At 32.3% G+C, this 18,904-nt stretch overlaps 1 protein-coding gene across 4 annotated transcripts in view; it reads left to right on the forward strand.

The window, feature by feature from the left end:
• ERBB4 (erb-b2 receptor tyrosine kinase 4) overlaps positions 1–18,904 on the forward strand; it is a 1,187,662-nt gene that overhangs the window by 691,702 nt on the left and 477,056 nt on the right. The gene's annotated exons all lie outside the window — the stretch shown is intronic.

An 18,904-nucleotide genomic window follows, 5' to 3' on the forward strand; every position in this document is an offset into this window, starting at 1 on the left:
ATATAAAATATATATATTATATATATATAATATATATATATATTTTAAGATATATATATATTATATATATAAAAATATATATATATTTTATAAGATATATATATATATTATATATATAAAATATATTATATATATATAAATATATATTTTTCACACAAGCAGACACTGAGTATATACATATATGTATATATTCAATCCATCCACAGTAAATATATATGTGTATATATGTATAGATTCACACAAGTAGACACTGAGAATATATATTCTTTCCAGTGGAAAAGGCAAGAACCGTGACACCAAATAATCTTTTTAAGTCTTTATTAAGTCATTTCAACATATTTTACAAGATGCAACCATAGAGCAGCAGGGTATAAAGTATCAGAATCATGGGAAATGCAAAAAGGAATAAAATAAGTGTTTCTTTGATCAAAGAACAACCCAATAGTTGAGCTAGAGGACCCATAGAATAAACAAAAGAAGACAAAAATGATCACTTATGAATGTTCTCTATTGGTTTTCAAAGATAATTCTGTATTTTTCACACTTATCATACTTAACATGGCTTATCTTCGGTACGCCATCTAGTTTAAAAGGTTTATAAGAACCATTCTGTTTTACTTCAGGTGATCAGACATACAGGAAGAACCTGGCATCGAGCCGTAAAACTATGTTTGGGAATAACCACTTATGGGAACAAGAGTAATTTCATTTCATAAAACCTAAAGTGAAACATTGTTAAAGGATAGCAATGCCTCATTAATTTCCTTATTCTTATTGTTTCAAATATATATTTTCTGTGAGGGTAGAACCTCCCATTCTCTAGATACTAGGTATCTTCCTGTCCAGATCAATTTCAGCTGCATTCCAGAGATGACTCACCATTCTATAGATAAGCATATTTCACTTTCTTCTATATATACCAGGTTCTTTCCTAGGTAAGAAATCTGACTTAAAACCTGCAAAGATAGGCACTAGTCAGAGAGGGAACCGCAGTTCTATGTACTGGAAACACTCCAGTATATAGTCTTGGATATCATAGTAGGATCTGGAACTTTACAACGTATTGTGAATCTTATCCCTTTCCTGAGAAGATGCCATGATTGTAAAAGATGACTTTCTTTGAAAAGGAAGGCAAAGATTGCTAGTGATTCCCAGAGGAATATAGAGTACTCAGTCACAGAGATTAATTACTGTGGATGGATGGAACATACATAGTGCAAAAGCAGTAAAAACATGATTCTAATATGAAAAAAAATTTTTATATATAACAGTAAATATCAGGTTTAAGTTGTTCCACAAAATATTTAGTTTTACAGCTGATTTGATAAAAAGAGAATACTTAAAGCCAGGCATGGAGATATATATCTATAGTCTCAGCTACTGAGAAGATTGAGGCAGGACGATCACCCAGGAGTTCAAGGCCAGCATGGGCAACTAGCAAGACCCCATCTCTTAAAGAAATAAAGAAATGAAGAGCTTTTTAAGAGTATAAACATTCATAGGTCAACATATTTTGTGTTATGTTTTGCAATTATATATAAAGTGTTACCATTTTTGATATTCATGCCACTTAAGTTCGTAAACTTACATTTTAAAATTATTATTTGATTTTCAGCATTTGTTTTATCCTTATTTTATCATTAAATCTGGGATAATGTCTGTGTGTGTTCATATAATTGTAAATTTTGCTCTGTGTAGATCTATATATTTGCAGAAATTTTCAATTCTTGCAAAAGATTATAAGATAATTTTACTGGAGAAAATGTGAGTTTCAGGTCCATTTGCCAATTTTCTGCCTGCACTGCTGTTTTTATATAGCTGAATCAAAGCCTAAAGAGTAAAGTGAATAGCAGATACAAAATATTAACTGCATTGTCTTATTATTCATCTTCATTGGGCAAAATAAACAAATGCATAATAAATGTATAGAATTAGTTACCATTTTATACATTTCATAGTGTTTAATAGTTCAGATTACTTATACCCTCAGTTCACATTAAAATTTCAGAACACTTGAAAAGCAAAATAAAAATCCTAAGTAATTTTAGGTCAGTGTGTTTATAAATCATAGATGTACTGGCATATTTTAAAATTTATCTTTATTAGCAAACAATGAGGATTTTTATAGGGAGACAAGCTTAGATAATACTTTTTAAAATACTTTTTTTAAAAAAAATAGTTTTTAGATAGATAATACTATCTAAAAACAAATTTAGATGATAATTTGGTTCTGTGATTAATGTTAGTCACAGGACCAACTAATGCTGTTTTGCTGGTTAAGATTTTAATGTCTATTAAAATATTTATTTATATAATTATACTTGATTATAAGACAGTAAGAATGCACAGTCTTTGCCAGACGCAGTGGCTCATACCTGTAATCTCAGCACTTTGGGAAGCTGAGGCAGGTGGATCACGAGGTCAGGAGATCATGCATCCTGATCAACATGGTGAAACCCCCGTCTCTACTCAACACACACACACACACACACACACACACACTGCACAGTCTCTGTGTTTCAAATTCTGAGCAGAGCAAAGGTTGCATTATCAAGAAACTTTGCTTCTATTTCTCCTTGCTAACAGTTCATTTGAAGGCCCATGCATAAAATTGTGTAATAATATAATATTATAGAGCTTAGATTTCTGATACCAGATTCTGTAAAACTTTTAAGGCAGGAATTTTCTAGGTATTCTTAGGTAGAAATAACTAGTCATGATTACAAAATAGAAAAGAAGCCCAAAGAATAATAAACAAAAGAAAAAGTGGTAGAACATAAGTTCAGAGGGGAGCCCGGAGACGAGATCATAAGATAGTTCTCATAGGTTACAGTGTAAGTGTATATTCAATTCTAATTTCAAAAAGATACAATTTTAGGACTTCAGAGCGGCATGTTGTTATTTATTTTAAACTTTAAAGAATTAAGAATTTCCTCACTTCTTAGGGTGTATAATATCAATGAAATTGGAAATAATGTGGCTATTTCATAGTCTATTTTGGAGATAGAACTGGCACAACTTGTGGTCATATTGGGTTAGAAATAGGAATGACTTCTTGCTCTGGTCTGAGCAAATGGATGGCTGATCTTGCTATTAACTAATATGGAAAAAAATGATTAAAAAGTATTTTAGAGAGATGGGCTGGTTAGTTGTTCCAAATAGACGTTCAGGTAGACAGAAAAGGAATGCTTTTGTTCTTTGAGATTCTTTTTTAGTATATTGCTTTCCAGTCCCAACATTGCACTTATGATGTATCAAAGTAAAATTATGTTTTCTTATGAAGTGGATACAATTATCAACTTATTTTACCTAAACAGTGGAATATTACATGACTACTTTAAAGAGAATACCTTCTTTTAGGCCCAGATACTCCATACTCCAAGAAATAACTTGGGAGGTAATTAAGAAGATACCAATCCAAAGACAAGATAAAATAACCAAATATGGTATGTATTTTCCAGAGCCAGATCAGAACAGACTTTTTTCCAATCTCCTAAGCAATAACAGATAAATCTTTATGATGTATCTATATCTAGATATAGATAGATATACTTCAGTGAAGTTTATTTGTGAAAACTTTGTAAGGTCTTGAGACTTTTTAGTAGATGTCTACAAGGAAGAACCAAAAAAAAAAAAATAAAAGGAATTTTAAATCTCTTTAAACCCTTTTTCTTAAGGACTGCTTCTAGGAAATTATATTAATTTTTTTTTTTAACAGAATCTCACTCTCTCTCTAGGCCAGGCTGGAGTGCAGTGACTCAATTTCGGCTCACTGCAACCTCCGCCTCCTGGGTTCAAGCGATTCTCCTGCCTCACCCTTCCAAGTAACTGGGATTACATGTACCCACCGTCACACTCAGCTAATTTTTGTATTTTTAGTAGAGACAGGTCACCACCATGCTCAGCTAATTTTGTATTTTTAGTAGAGACAGGGTTTCACCATGTTGGCTAGGCTGGTCTTGAACTCGTGACATCAAGTGATCTGCCTGCTTCAGACTCCTAAAGTGCTGGGATTACAGGTGTGAGCCACCGCGGTTGGCCAGTTGTCATCAATCTTTATCACTTTATATAAAGGCAGAGGTTCCAAAGAATTCGCTGTACATATGATTATTTCTAAGTCTCTTGATACATAAACATCAAACATTTAGGATTGTGATTTTATGTTCTAAATAATTTCCCAATTTTCTGCCAGGGTCAGCATCCTGAGCTTTGCAGATCCTGATGACATTTTGCTAGGGCAGTTTACAGAATTGATGGACCTGAACAACCAGCTTTTGTACAAGTATGCAGCCTGAAGCAACCTGGAGTTACTGCTCCACGTGAAAGAGCTCCCAAAAAGTGCCAAAGAGATCCCCAGGAATGAGAAAGCAATCTTTTTCATGTGGGTTTAGGGTAGGAGTTTGCTAACCCCAAAAGACAGGGGATGGGCTCTCACCCAGTCTGAAGATTAAGGGCCTGATGCCAAAGATAGAAGGATAGAGGAGACAGCAGCAGCAGCCTCCCAGAAAAGGAGAGGTGGGAAAGAGGGCCAGCACCAGAATACCCACAGAGGAAAGGAATCAAGAAATGACAAAGATACTGAAGGGACAGGTAACAGATTTTTCAAAGCTGGGTGATGAGGAAATCTAGAGATGTCAGTGGGGCTTGTGAAAACATAGACAGGCCTAGCGGTCTTGACCCCTTGCCACTGCCAGCAGGACTGGGCTTTCTAGGCTCTCTCTCAGTGCTTCTAACAGCATTTCACTCTGGATCCCACCTCCGAGCCCTCTCAGTGAAGCAAGGGGTCAAGAAGAAGGAGGAAAGAAAAGATAATTGAACGATTAATTCTCTCAATTTCTCCGCTGAACGCACAGAAACCTATGAATATAATACTCCAATAGGTGAAAATACGGAGTTAGAAAGTTACATCTGCTTTTCTTCAGCACAATTCCTTTTATGGTATTATCTTACACTTTATTTTTAGATTGAACCATATTAAATTCCCTTTTTTCTAAGTAAAATAATGATCTATCAGTTTTATACATTTAATTCCATTTTAAATTCTTTGAGCAAAGTATCTTTCCTATATATTTAGAAGTCGTCTTCACCTATTCTAAAAGTTCCTTTTTTTGTATTTCACAAAATATAGCAAGAAAATAGTTTTAATCAATGATCGCAATGACAAGAGTTTCAACTATCCAGTGTTGTCTCCATGAATTAATCTAATGACTTTTGACTTATGAACATATTCAGTAGAAGTTGTGTTTGAACAGGAATCTCTGGAAAATTGCTTTTTCTTATCTAAGACATGAAAAGAAGATGTCACTGTTTGAAAAAAAAAAAACTGAGAGCAAAGTTAATATTTTCAACTGAATTAAAAATATAGTGTAAAAACTTATTTTCTGCTGATGAGAAACTGATTTTATAGTATTAATTTGGCTTTAAGAAACTATTAGCTGTGATTTTATCTTCATATAATTATTATAAAATTATTGTTTTTATCTCTTTAGCAGATAAATATGTTAAAATTGACATGGAAATGTTCAGAGTTCTAGCTTGAAAATAAACACTTGCTAGATCTAATGATTGTTCTACAGATCATGCAGTCAGAATCTTGAAAGAGATTTTTAAAAGAGATATGGTACTTCCTTTTATCAGTGTCTTTGAATATTTTAGTAACATCAAGGTTAAATAAAATTTTTGAATAAATATGTTTTATATTAACCTGGATACAAATTTAAAGAATTTTAAATGCTGAATTTAGAAAAATAAAAGGAATTGTCTTTTCTTTCACATGACTCTACCTATGCTGTAAAATTTTTTTAAAGATCATTTGTTGGCTTCAATAGTAGTCAAAAATTTAGCGTTTTTCATTTCATAACCCCATTGGTCAGCATTACAGATCCTCTGTTTTAGTTTATTGGTTTCCCTGCTGTTTGCTGATCACACACATTCATTCCATGTATTGAGTTGTTTATTTAGTTGTAGCTTCCTTTTGGTTCCAAGCCTCAAATCCCACCCATTCTACAGTAATACTTTTTCTGTAACTTTTTAATGAGTATTTATAATTCTTAAAGATAACCCAAGACTTGGCATGTGTTTGTGTGTGAACATATTTTGCATGTATCATCTGTGAGAGATGAAGAAAATTGTAAAAACAATTCATTGTTAATCTTTAGCTAACATTTATAGGTTTTTCTTTATATTGTTAATGTCAGAATTCAAATCATGTTTGAGTTTCATCAGTATTGTTTTTTGGCTGGGTGCAGTGGCCCATGTCTGTAATCCCAGCACGTTGAGAGGCGGAGGTAGGAGGATGACTTGAGCTCAGGAGTTTGAGACTAGCCTAGGCAACACAGCCAGACCTCTTCTCCATTAAAAGGGGGGGAAAAACAGCCTGGCGTGGTGGCATGAACTTGTATTCCCAGCTCCTCAGCAGGCTGAGGTGAAGCACTTGAGCTCAGAAGGTGGAGGCTGCAGTAAGCCGTAATCACACAACTGCACTCCAGCCTGGGTGACATAGTGAGACTCGGTCTCAAAACAAAAAAAAGAAAAAGAAAACAACAACTCTTTCTTTCTCTCTCTTTTTTGTCTTTTTTTTCAAATATATTGTCTTTTTTTCCCCTAATTCTTTTTGAGTTATGTTTTATTTCAGAGAGAAGTAACACTAATTAATAATTTAATTTTATGCCAAATTATTCTCTAATGGTTATTACAGACCCTACCATCATGGTAGTATTGTAATATGCCAGTGTTATTGTAGGAATGAATATTCCTATTTTTAATATTTAGATAAAACATTGCTTAATTATTTCCTATATTTTTGAAAATCATCTTTCTGTCAGTAACATAGCACTAAGTATTTGTATGGGAAAAATTAAAATTTATTACATTTACTATCAGTAAACTTTAATTGTACTAGCAGAGGGGTAGAAATGCAAAACATTACAGACTTGTAATGTGTGAATAGCTTGTAAGCTAAGAGGCCTAGGTAATTATTTATCTTAAATGAGTAGTGTACAATAAAACCCAGGGACAATGATAATTGAGGTGACTTCATCCTGCTTCAACTCTGTTATCACATAAAAGGAGCAATCTGTTTTTAATCTAAAATTTGACATGAGTAAACTTGTTTATTAGTTCCTTGGTGCTTGCTAAAACAAAGCAGCAATTTAAGAGTTAGGCTTATAAAAATCTTTTGAAGACTCAGTAGCTAGGAATTAATCAGAATAATGTTGAACATTAGAAAATAATTGGAGTAACTTAAAAGCACAAACAAGTCAAATTACTAAGAGTAAAAGGCAAATCTTTTTTTTTTTCTATGTTCAATATCATAGTCATGGTATACTTTCCTTAATAATGAAAGAGCTTTTCTGACAAGTTTGTGACTCACAATAGCAGTTGGCTTGTGATTTTTCGCACACAGCCTTCCAGAATTAAATTGATTTTGGACAAATATTTAAGACGAATCACAAGAAATGTTTTGGCATATAATAAACACCATTTATGTTTTTACACAATTACAAGAACTTATAAGATAAATTTAATGATTGCATTAACAATTTTACTTTGTTTTACCATTGACAATATGTTTGAAACGAATTACTTGTGATTTGTCTACCATTAATAGGACAAGAAGTTAATGGAATATGTTTACATTTCTTTTTCATTACTGCTAATCATTTCTGTTTATTGGACATTGAAAAAGTGTGTCTTACAGAACTGATTACTCCTGGGCATATAACCTCCTAATTATATGTGTGCTTTGCATTATTCTTGCCTTCAGCTTTCATATCCAATGTGAGATTATGAGCAGATTGCTTTAATTCTAAAGCAATCACAGAGTCACCACCCCAAAGTATTTCTACAACAAAACCAAGGAATTGTTTCACTAGAACATCAGAATTAATTGTGTATTATTTCTGACAGAGGGAGACATAGCTCCATAACTCTGGAGTGAACTTAAAATTAGCTTTTAGAAATTTTAATATTAAACTTCATTAAACATAGCACATACTTTAAAGAATAGTCATTTACCTAAATAATTTTATTATCTAAGCTTATAAAATTCAAAATAGGTATATTATACTACTCATGAAATTCAGCCTAAAAAATGTGAATCTAAATATATTTGTAATTTGACAAAGATTGGATAATTTATATGAACCAGATAGGTATGTGATATGCAAGTTATAAGTTAGGGTTGCCATATATTTGAGAACTGCCTTTATCTAAATATTTTTTTCTAGAGAAAGAGATTTTAAGGGAATGCATGAGGAATTGGATAACAGGGACTCTTCATTTAGATTTCACTGATTGCTAAGTTACTAAATTCATTTACAGTTTTGATAGCTAAAATTGAATTAATTTCAGCAATATGTCTGGAAAGGCTACAGAGGATAACATTATCACGAGGCATTAAAAGGTACATTGCCAGCAGGGTGCGATGACTCATGCCTGTAATTCCAGCACTTTGGGAGGCTGAGGCAGGTGGATCACCTGAGGTCAGGAGTTCAAGACTAGACCAACATGGTGAAACCCCGTCTCTAGTAAAAATACAAAACATGGCTAGGCTTGGTGGTACTTGCCTGTAATCCCAGCTACTCTGGAGGCTAAGGCAGGAGACTAGCTTAAACCAAGAGATGGAATTACAGTGAGCTGAGATCAAACCACTGTACTCCAGCCTGGGTGACAGAGTCTCAAAAAAAAAAAAAAAAAAAAAAAGATACATTGCCTTTTGAAATAGAAAAACCATACACATACCAGATTGTAATGGAAAGTATATTTCTATGTTATAGCTAACATCTATCTCAAAATTTTATTTCTTATTTACAACTAGTTTTTTGTTATAGCTAACAGAGAAATGCTAGCCAAGGTTTTTATTTCTGGAAAAAAAAATGGCTTTTTGTGAGCCATGATTTTATTAACTCTCTGTTCCCAGTTTTAGTTACATTCCTTATTTAACTCAATAGAAGATCTTGGTAAGCTAGCACAAAATGCTCTAAACCAAGCCATGCTGAGGACTTTATTTTGATTAGTCTACACATATTTGTTTTGACTTTTAATTTCATGAACTTTAAATTTCAAATTTAGAGACGTTAATTTACTGAATATACTTTCATATTTTAAGAACATTGGAGAATCAAAGCAAATAACTTTGGTTATGGAACAGTCTACAAGACTACAAGGGTACTATGCAGTCTTCAAATGAGCTCACTGCCTTTTCTCAATATGTATATCAGCCAACTCATCTTTATGTAGGCCTTTTCCTCTGTCTCTTGGTCTCAATATCACTGTGCACTCTCTCTCTTTTTCTCCACCTCTTTGTTCATCTCTTCCACCCTCTTTCTGTCCTCCCATTTCCCCGAGACGTCATGTGGGTGAATGTAACTGCAGCTTTGTCTGCAAGTGAATATATGTATTTGTTACATCAAGAAACATATGCATGATTTCACATTAGAGAAATAGCAGCACACTTACATTCCTCATGCCACCTATTAATGGCAGCTTCTCAGATCCTGGAGGTACTCACCATTTTCCTCAGACAGATGACAGAGAATTTATTGTTGTGACATTCTTACCCATGTGCTTCACTCTTATTATAATAAATAAATGCATTTCTCAATAGTGGAGACTTCAGTAGTTTCAAAGGACCTTTTCACAGACAATCATCTTGCCTCTTGAGCTACTTGTGATAATGTGTAAAATCATTAACCTGTAATCTCATGTATACCTTTGTAATAGGCTTTACCTGAATGAAACAGCTTCAGATAGGTAAATTGTATTAGAATTTGGCAAATAATGTATTTGAAAGGATGCTTTTAACATTTCCTGGAATATGCTGAGGCTTATGCAATTGTCATTTGTTTTTATTCTAAATATGATTTTCTGTTACTCCTTTTATTCTTTTGTATTTTTATGTTTTGATTAAAATTCAGATACCATGCTAAAGAAAAGCTGGAAGAGACCCCACAAAAGTAATTTTCAAGTTATTTGAGCAAGAGGCAACACTATGTAAAATGTATTGTAGTTCAGTTGCTCTTCCAGCTTGCTGTGAGGATGTTTTAGGATGAAGGGACTTTTTAGCAGCAGACTTTTAGGATAGATACATAGGTTAAAAGGGTTTCTTACAGCAACACTTTTTGGACTTATAGATTTTATGAACTAGAATGTTTTTTCTTTTAATTGGAGAGACTTAAGTATGATTGCCAACTCTTTATTTTGCCAAGGAAGGACATTTAAAATATCAGTCGGCAAACTCTATCATTATTCTTTCATTAAAGAAAGAATACCTAAGACACACACACACACACACACACACACACACACACACACACACACACACGAGGAACATAAACTTAGAATAAAATATAGGAACTTCCTAGAAATGCTACCTGACATCCATATGCCAGAATATTTTCAAGATCCACATTTTAAAGACCTGAAAGCTGAAATGTTATAACATATAATTATATTACATATAACACCTTCTTTAAACAATTTTGTCTAAAGACCTAAATTTGAGATAGTAAATCTGAGATTTACTAAAGATCTAAATTTGTTGATTGTACAACACCAAGTAGAACTCTTACATTATTTCTTCTACTTTGCTTCCTGTCATATTGTTGAAAATCTAAATTCATTTGTTCATTAAAATTGAAACAGCTGTATTAATAATAGTTATATCAAATTTAAATATTCTGGAAGAAATGATATAAACCATAGAAATATAGTCTTACTGTCTCCAGGAGTCTGCTTTCTTTCTTTTGGACTAGAAATTACAAGACTAGCTAGGGCTGAGAAAAGTGACTTAATGAAGAACATTCCCCAAACTTCACAGCTTAGGGCTGTAATTGCCTAATTGAAATCAGAAAGGGTGTATTCTGAGAATTAGTAACCTATGAAGACTTCCTAGACTGACACCAGACTTCCAGCCATTGGGAATTATGTTTCCATAGTACTTTATAAACGAAGGTTAAAACTGAAATATCTTTCATTATATTGTTCTTAGGTAGGCAATGTGTAGTATAATATTTAAGAAGTGTAAGTGCTATTTTGCTACATGGGTATACTGTGTAGTGGTTGATTCTTGGCTTTTAGTGTATCCATCATCCAAATAGTGTGCATTGTACCCATTAAGTAGTATTTTATTCTGACCTTGTATCCTGAGGTTTTCTAAATTCATCTGTTAATTTTAATCATTCATCTGTAGAATCTTTTTGATTTTTCTATGTACACAAATATCCTGTCTGCAAATTATAATAATAGTTTTACTTCTTCCTTTTTTATCTTTACACCATTTATTTCTTTTCCTTTCCCAATTTCCCTGGCTAGGACCATGAGGCAAATGTTGAAAAAAAGGTGGTAGTAATAGGCATTGGTTGTGTCCTTTTCAAGTGGAAAAATGCTTTTAATATTTTACCATTGAGCATTATATTTCCTGCAAGGCTTTTGTTAATAATTGTCATCACATTTATGGATGTTCCTTCTATTCTTAGTTTGCCAAAAGTTTGATGGGTTGTTTTCTAACCAAGAATAGGTGTTGTATTTTATCAAATGCTTGTTTTACACTTGTTAGGTGCCCACATAGTTGTCCTTATTTATTTTGTAAATATGGCAGTTACACTGATTGATTTTTGAATGCTAAATTAACCTTGCATTCCTGGAATAAATCCACTTTGGTCATGATATATCATCCCTGACTTTAATTTGCTATGTACATATTTTGGGATTTTAAAATTAATATTTATGAGAGTAATTAGCTTGTAAATTTTCTCTCTTGCAATGTTTTTGCCAGGTTTTAGTATCAAGATTTTGTGGCTATCATAAAATGAGTAGAAAAATTTTTCTTTTTCTCTATATTTCGTATATGATTGATGTTATTTCTTCCTTAGATGTTTGAAAGAACAATTCCAAGGACACCCGGACTTATAGTTTTCTTTATAGAAATGTTTTCCTTTGTGGATTCAATTTATTTAATAGATATAGGATAAATCAGTTATATTTTTCCTTATGTCAAGAATAAATATTTTTCTAGTCATTTGTCCATTTTATTTAAAACTTATTGGCATAAAGCTGTGTATAATATCTTTTTTTTTTTCAGTGTTTCTGAGATCTGTAGTGTTGGTATCATCTTTATTTCACGTAATAATAATTTTTGTCCTTGATCACTCTTGCTAGGAATTTATTAATCTTATTAATTCTTTCAAGCAGTAAACTTTTAACTTTGTCACTTCTCTGAGTTATGCACTTATTTTGAAATTGTATTAATTTCTGTTCTTACATAAAATATTCTACAAAGAAGAACTAAAAAATCCTTAATAATAAGGAGGTGTAAATACATGAAAAATAATTCCTTTTCAAGGACTAGAAGACTAAACTAGTATAATATCTGCAAAATTAACTTTATATGATAAATGCAATCCCTGACTTATTCTAAAATAAATATAAGATTGCAAAGGCCCAAGAACAAACAGAATATTCTTGAAGGAAAAGATCAAATTTGGGGGACTAAAACTACTGGATATTAAGACTCATCATAAAGCTAGAGCACACAGTATGCCTATTATTGGTAAAAGGGCAGAGAAATAGACAAAGTAATATAATTCTCATATCAATAGAGTCTTTATTTATGGAAGAGTTGACATTGGAGGAGAATAGTGGATGGAGGCCAGGGTTTTCAATAAATGTTATTGGAATAATGAGATATCAATCTAGAAAATATCTTGATGCAAATAGCACACCATAGACAAAAAATCAATTACCAGTAGATTGTGGATGTAAATATTAAAGGTAAAAAACTTTTAGAGGAAAGAAAACAAGAGCATATCTTTATTACCTTCAGGGCACATATACACACATGTACACATATCAGTCCACTAACTATGAAGCAAAAGACTGATAAATCTTATACTAAAATTAGAACTTCATTCATCAAAGGACATAATTTTAAGAGTGACAAGACAAGTCATTTAGTGGGAGACTTTGGAAATATATATAACTGGCAAAGACTTATATCCAAAATATATAAAGGAATTCCATGCTTCCTTAAGACAAAAAAAGGTGAGTCAACAAAAAGATGGGCGAAATCTTCAAGAAGCGCTTGCCAACAGAAGATATCCAGAGAACCAATATATATATATGAAAAGGTTCCCAACATAATAATCAGAGAAAAGCAAATTAAAGTAAGAGTTTAATACCCCATGTACCCACCAGACCGGCTTAAACTGATGAATGTTGTTGAGTACATGGAAGAACAGGAACTCATATACACTATAAGTGGGAGTTGAAATTGGTGCATCCACTTTGGGAAACTGTGTAACGGTAGCTGCTAAAGGTATAATACGCCTACCATGTGATCTAGAAACTTACAATTCACTTTTATGTTTATATTCAAAAGAAATTTACACATACACACTTACACATATGCAAATGCGCACACACACACACTTCAAAGGACAAGCTTAAGACTATTCATGATAGCATTATTAGTGCTAACAACCTAAATTTCAATCAGTAGTAGGCTGAGATGATTAATTTTGTTATAGGCACACATAGAATACCATACAGTGGTAATAGTGGATGAAATACTGTTTTTGTACACTTTAGGTTGAATCTTACAGAGATAATGTTGAGTGAAGGAGAACACATGAAAGTATAACAACTCTAACATTTTATTTATATACTTATAGTTAGGTACAACTAATATGTGCTTCTTGAAGTCAGGATGGTCATTGCCTTTTGAAAGACGAAGATGTAGCAATTGCGAAGAGACACAAAAGGAACTCTGAACACCTGATAGTGTTTTATATCTTGAATAGGGCGGTGACTACTCGAATATTTTGCTCTTTTTTTAAAAAATGTGAAGATTGATTGATAAACATATTTCTGATTTCATCATTTTTCCATGTATGACATACTTCAATATATTTATTTAACAATTAAATGTCAAAAAAAAAACACATAAGACAACGTGATAATTAAAACAAAGTTTTTTTGTTTTTTTGTTTTGTTTTGTTTTGTTTTGTTTTTCTGCCCAAATAATTAGACCTTCTAACTATGGACTCCTTGATTTTGTAGATAATAAAACTACTCTGATAATTATCTCTATATTTTATCACTGAAAAGAGATTTGTAATCTCATAAAATGTTGGTCTAGGTCTAATTTTTACTTGTTACACAATATATATTCTCAAGCAACAATTTGAGAGAATTCAAACACCCTAACATTGTTCCTTTGGGTGAATAAGATCTACCATTTTCCTTGGGTGTAAATGTTCAAGTGGTCCAAATGGGTCTAAAGGTTCATATTGTTAAGAATGAGAAAATATCTATTGTTTGAACAAAGAATTAAAGCCCTTTTACTAAACACACATAATCAATCTCATAGTGGCATCTGGTGATGGCTCCTTTTTAAGTCATTATAACTAATCTATTGCTTTTTATTGAGTCATTGTCCTCCTTTATACATGTTGACAATTTTTAGTAAAATATAACTCTTGGAATTATTGTCTGTCATTAAGCATAAATAGTATAAAGCCCTAAATAGAAAGAAACACATGTACTTCTGATAATTGCTGGGGAATTTTGTTGTGTATGCTTTGGAGTAAGAGGAATAATTTGAGAATGCTTGTTTCTGCTTAGCAATCAATAACTAATTTTGTATAAAGGCAGTACCTCACACCACTGACTTCATATACCTGAAAAGTGTGTAGTTCTTTTTGATAATGAAGAGGCTAATGATCTCCAGGACTGGGTCATCAAGAAATAATGAGTGTGCCTAACAGAGTAATGGTCTGAATGTGCTAGAAGTTACCAACAGAGTTTGAAGAGCCACCAGATTAATAATTTTTTAATGCAAGTTATACAAGTTGACCAAAGAGGTTTTGAGAACTATATGACTGAAGTTGTCACCTTGGAATAAATATTTTGACCTAAAATCCATAGAGAATGGATTCCCAGTTAAGAGAAGGGCAACACAGACTGCTCACTCTGGACCAATCCACTCATTGATGTATTGTAGTTAAGTGAAGGAAAAAAAAGAGCAAGACGTGTTGATGATTCAGTCTCTTTCACACAATTATGCAAGACTCTGATTTCCATTTCCAGCCTGAAATCATAAAAGCACTGGGAAGCTGGGTGAAATCTCAGAGACTGGTCTACTTAGTATTACTCTTTCTGCCGCCTTCAGAAGCAAGACCTGTGTTTCCCCAAGCAGAGAAAGGGATGACAGTAAGAGGGAAGCACAAATTGACAGTACTGGATCCAGTAGTAAGCTGTGATGACAAGACTATTAGGCCAACACACTCACATGAAAAATTTAGGAAGTTAAGATAGTTTGCCAGTGGGGATGGTGTCTATTATTTATTGTCTCTGAGGGCATGCCTGTAAATTCTAGCTGCCAGAAATAGCACCAGAGAAAGGATCTTGTAACTCACTTCTTGTTTAGGTAGTATTGAGCTGAGAAAAGCCTAATCGTTTGCAGCAAATAGTAGGAGCCCAAAGGAAAAACATGAAACATCTTCCCCCCCACCCCCCACTTATTTAGACTAAATAAATATAGGCCATCAGGAAAAAAAAAATTGTATATGTATTGAAGAGTAGATAGCCCACTTAGTGATGGCAATGGCAAAAAAAAAAAAAAAAAAAAGTCGGCCATTGTACCATGTACAGTAAGTTCTCACTTAATGCACTTTTTGCTCTCATTAAGTGATAGGGAAATGATGTTGAACAAAACAATGTTATTCGAGGACCTGCTGTATGTCATTTCACTTAAAAGTCTCAGTTTCCGAGAACCAATTGATGACATTACGTAAGACCTACTTCACTGCAGTGGACTAAAATAACACTTAAACAAACCTTCTCCCAAATAAAATCATGTCTAAGATTTTATATGGGGCAGTGTTTTCTAGTTTAAGGCCAGTGCAGTGATGTTATTCAGCATAATATCAATAGTCTTTTTCTGTATTAAAATGTGCCAACACTGGGCCTGCATCATTTTTTAGATTTAAATGTTTTTCTCATTTATTTTATTTTATTTTATTTTATTGAAGTCAGAGAGTTCTTCCATGGCTGCAGCATGGGACAATGTACAGAAAATAGGGTTTTTGGATGACTAATCTGCAAGTAATAAATGAATTAAAATTTGAAGATATTGGAAGCATTAAGGCCCAAAAGAGACTGACATAAAATGATAAGAGCCTGAACTAGAGTGGAAGAATTGGAAACTGAATGGATGTTACAGGTAATGACAATAGTGATATAAAATTCGTGATGAAGCTTATTAATATTTTTGATTGTTTTGTGTGACTATTTCACAAGATGTCTCTACAGAAGAAAATATCAGTAAAGATCTTATTGGGCTTAAAGCACTCATCAAGGCAGATATTATTCAGTCTATTTAATAAAAGTAAAATGTAGAATACTGAGCCTTTGCTCCTATCTTTTTAGCTTTTGATTAAAAAAAATTCTTGAGAAACTGTTCTCAAGAAATTTGTCTTGAAATTTCTGTATTCTAAGATTTCAATGCATGTACCTCTTGTTTGCTTTTCCACTATTTTCTTATCACAATAGAATCAAACAAGGGCTATTTTTGTATTCTTTTGAATACAAAGGGAAGGGCTATTTATGTATTCTTTTATCCCAAAATATACCATGTAATCCTTATAAATGTGATTTTTTTTTATGATGCAAAAGGTTCTGTTTTACAGCAACTATGCTATTCAACTTACATGTATTTGTTACCGTATTTTAGAACTTGTGCTACATCTCTATAACCTAAACATGAACAAGAAGCCAGAGCTTCTAATTTTGCAAAGATGAAAACTCTAATGTATTAAAGATAATTGGACCACATTATTTTGATGTAGAAGATGCTTTGCTTCTGATATTTTGACAGTGATTTTAAAATTATTTTCTGAATTGAGCTGGATTAAGGCAATTTAATTTATTGACCTATTTTGACATATAATTTTTCTATTTTGATTTTTTCCTTTCAAATTTATTTTTATTAGATAAATTATATTTCTTGCAGACCTTAACACAATGAATTGAATCATTAGTTCATGTTACCTAACGAGTTCTCTCATTTGTGAGTTTTCTTTTACAATTTTTTCTATGGCATTCCATTTTGTTCAGTCAAATTTTGTACATAGTTTTCAACTTTTATTTGAAACAAAATTTGTTGTATGCCATTTTATCTGTTATTAATTTTATTGCAGGTTGGTTAGTTCTAAAGGTAACAATTTATTTTGAATGTGAGTATCTGAGACAATTTCAGATCAACTGCAGATTATCAGTTGTATTGACTATCAGGCAGAACAGGATCAAAACAACCTTTGAGTCAAATTGCAAGTTCCAAATGTGCTGCCTTAAACCTGATACATATAATTGTGTACGCATCAGAATCTAAACTCTCAGTATCTTAATTGCTGTTATTACTTAATTTTAGATATCATGAAGTTCTCAGAAAAAGAAAAATAATTTATATAGTGCCATCTTATCTGTCTGTAGATAATATTGAATTCTTGATGACTAAGCCATGATCTGGCCCCTAACAGCCTCATCTGCCACTCTGACCCTACTCTTTAAATAACTACCAGCCATTTGAATTAACGCTGTTCTCCAAGCACCTTGCTCCTTCTAATCTTCATACATGACAGCTCCCCCAGCTGAAACAAACATTTCCATTATCTCTGTCAATTGTTAACTCATCAGTTTCTTCACCAATTATCCCAAGTAGACATCCAGTTTGGCTTCTGAATTCCTGTAGAAAGCTATACCCTGTTGTTTAATATACTTCTAAATATCTGAGTTCATATCTAATTACCTTTGTTATCTGTTGCACTGTATGTTTTTTGAGAGAGTAAACCCTACATATATACATGTATATATTCAACACAAGTTGGAAAATTATTCAACTTATGTATATATATATATATATATATACACACACACACACACACACACATACTTGTATACTTATTTGTAAATATATACATATACATTCAACTTATCTATATACATACATATATATACACAACTTATATATATGTATATATATATACACATACATGTGTGTATATATATGTTGAATAATTTTTCTATTCTTAGAGAGTAAGAGAACAATAAATTAACGTGGAAGAACTCAAACACCAACCTCAACATAAACTACAATTTAAACACCAAGATAGACAAAGAATTGTATTTTTGGGAATTCTCATCGGATTACTGCTAGTATTACAAGATGCTGTTTACCACCATAGCTTACAAACAAAATAGGAAACAAAAGGTAATTAAACACTGGTAACTTTGAATGAATAAATATATGATTCTATGCAAATCATGATGGAAGCTTAGAAGGTTGAATGGAAGATAGAAATGTTAAAAGCATCAATGTCATAGTTTCAGGCAGGGTCCTGATGACAATTTGGTCAACTCTATATATTCTTGAACAATCTAGCAAGAGATTAATATATAAGCTGAGATCCATGGAGAAATCCTTATTTGAATAATTTGTGGTTTTATCCTGAAGTCATTAAAACCAAACGTGCTATTTGTACATAAAATGTGCTGTTCTCCACCTTATTTATATTTGCATTTTTCTGTGTAATAGACATTATATTTTTAGTTTTACTCCTTGAAATGCCAATATAGAAAGATGATCTTAATAAAAATGCCAGTGACTTTATAAATTTTTATCTTTATAAATGAGATTTCAGTAACTTTGCATATTAATAGTAAAAAGAAAAATCAAATTTTGTTTTAAAAGAAAGAATACATAAAAATAAAGGGTAGGCTTCTTCACATCCTAAAACAATAATAAGAAGTAAATTTAAATATGTCTATAAAGGACTTGGGCATAGTTGGAAATCTAAGAGCTAATACCATATGCCTATTTTAAAGAAATCTTGCTCAAGAAAGATGT

Source organism: Sapajus apella, unplaced genomic scaffold (genome assembly GCF_009761245.1).
Source record: "Sapajus apella isolate SASKATOON/1434 unplaced genomic scaffold, GSC_monkey_1.0 scaffold10, whole genome shotgun sequence".
NCBI lineage: Eukaryota > Metazoa > Chordata > Mammalia > Primates > Cebidae > Sapajus > Sapajus apella.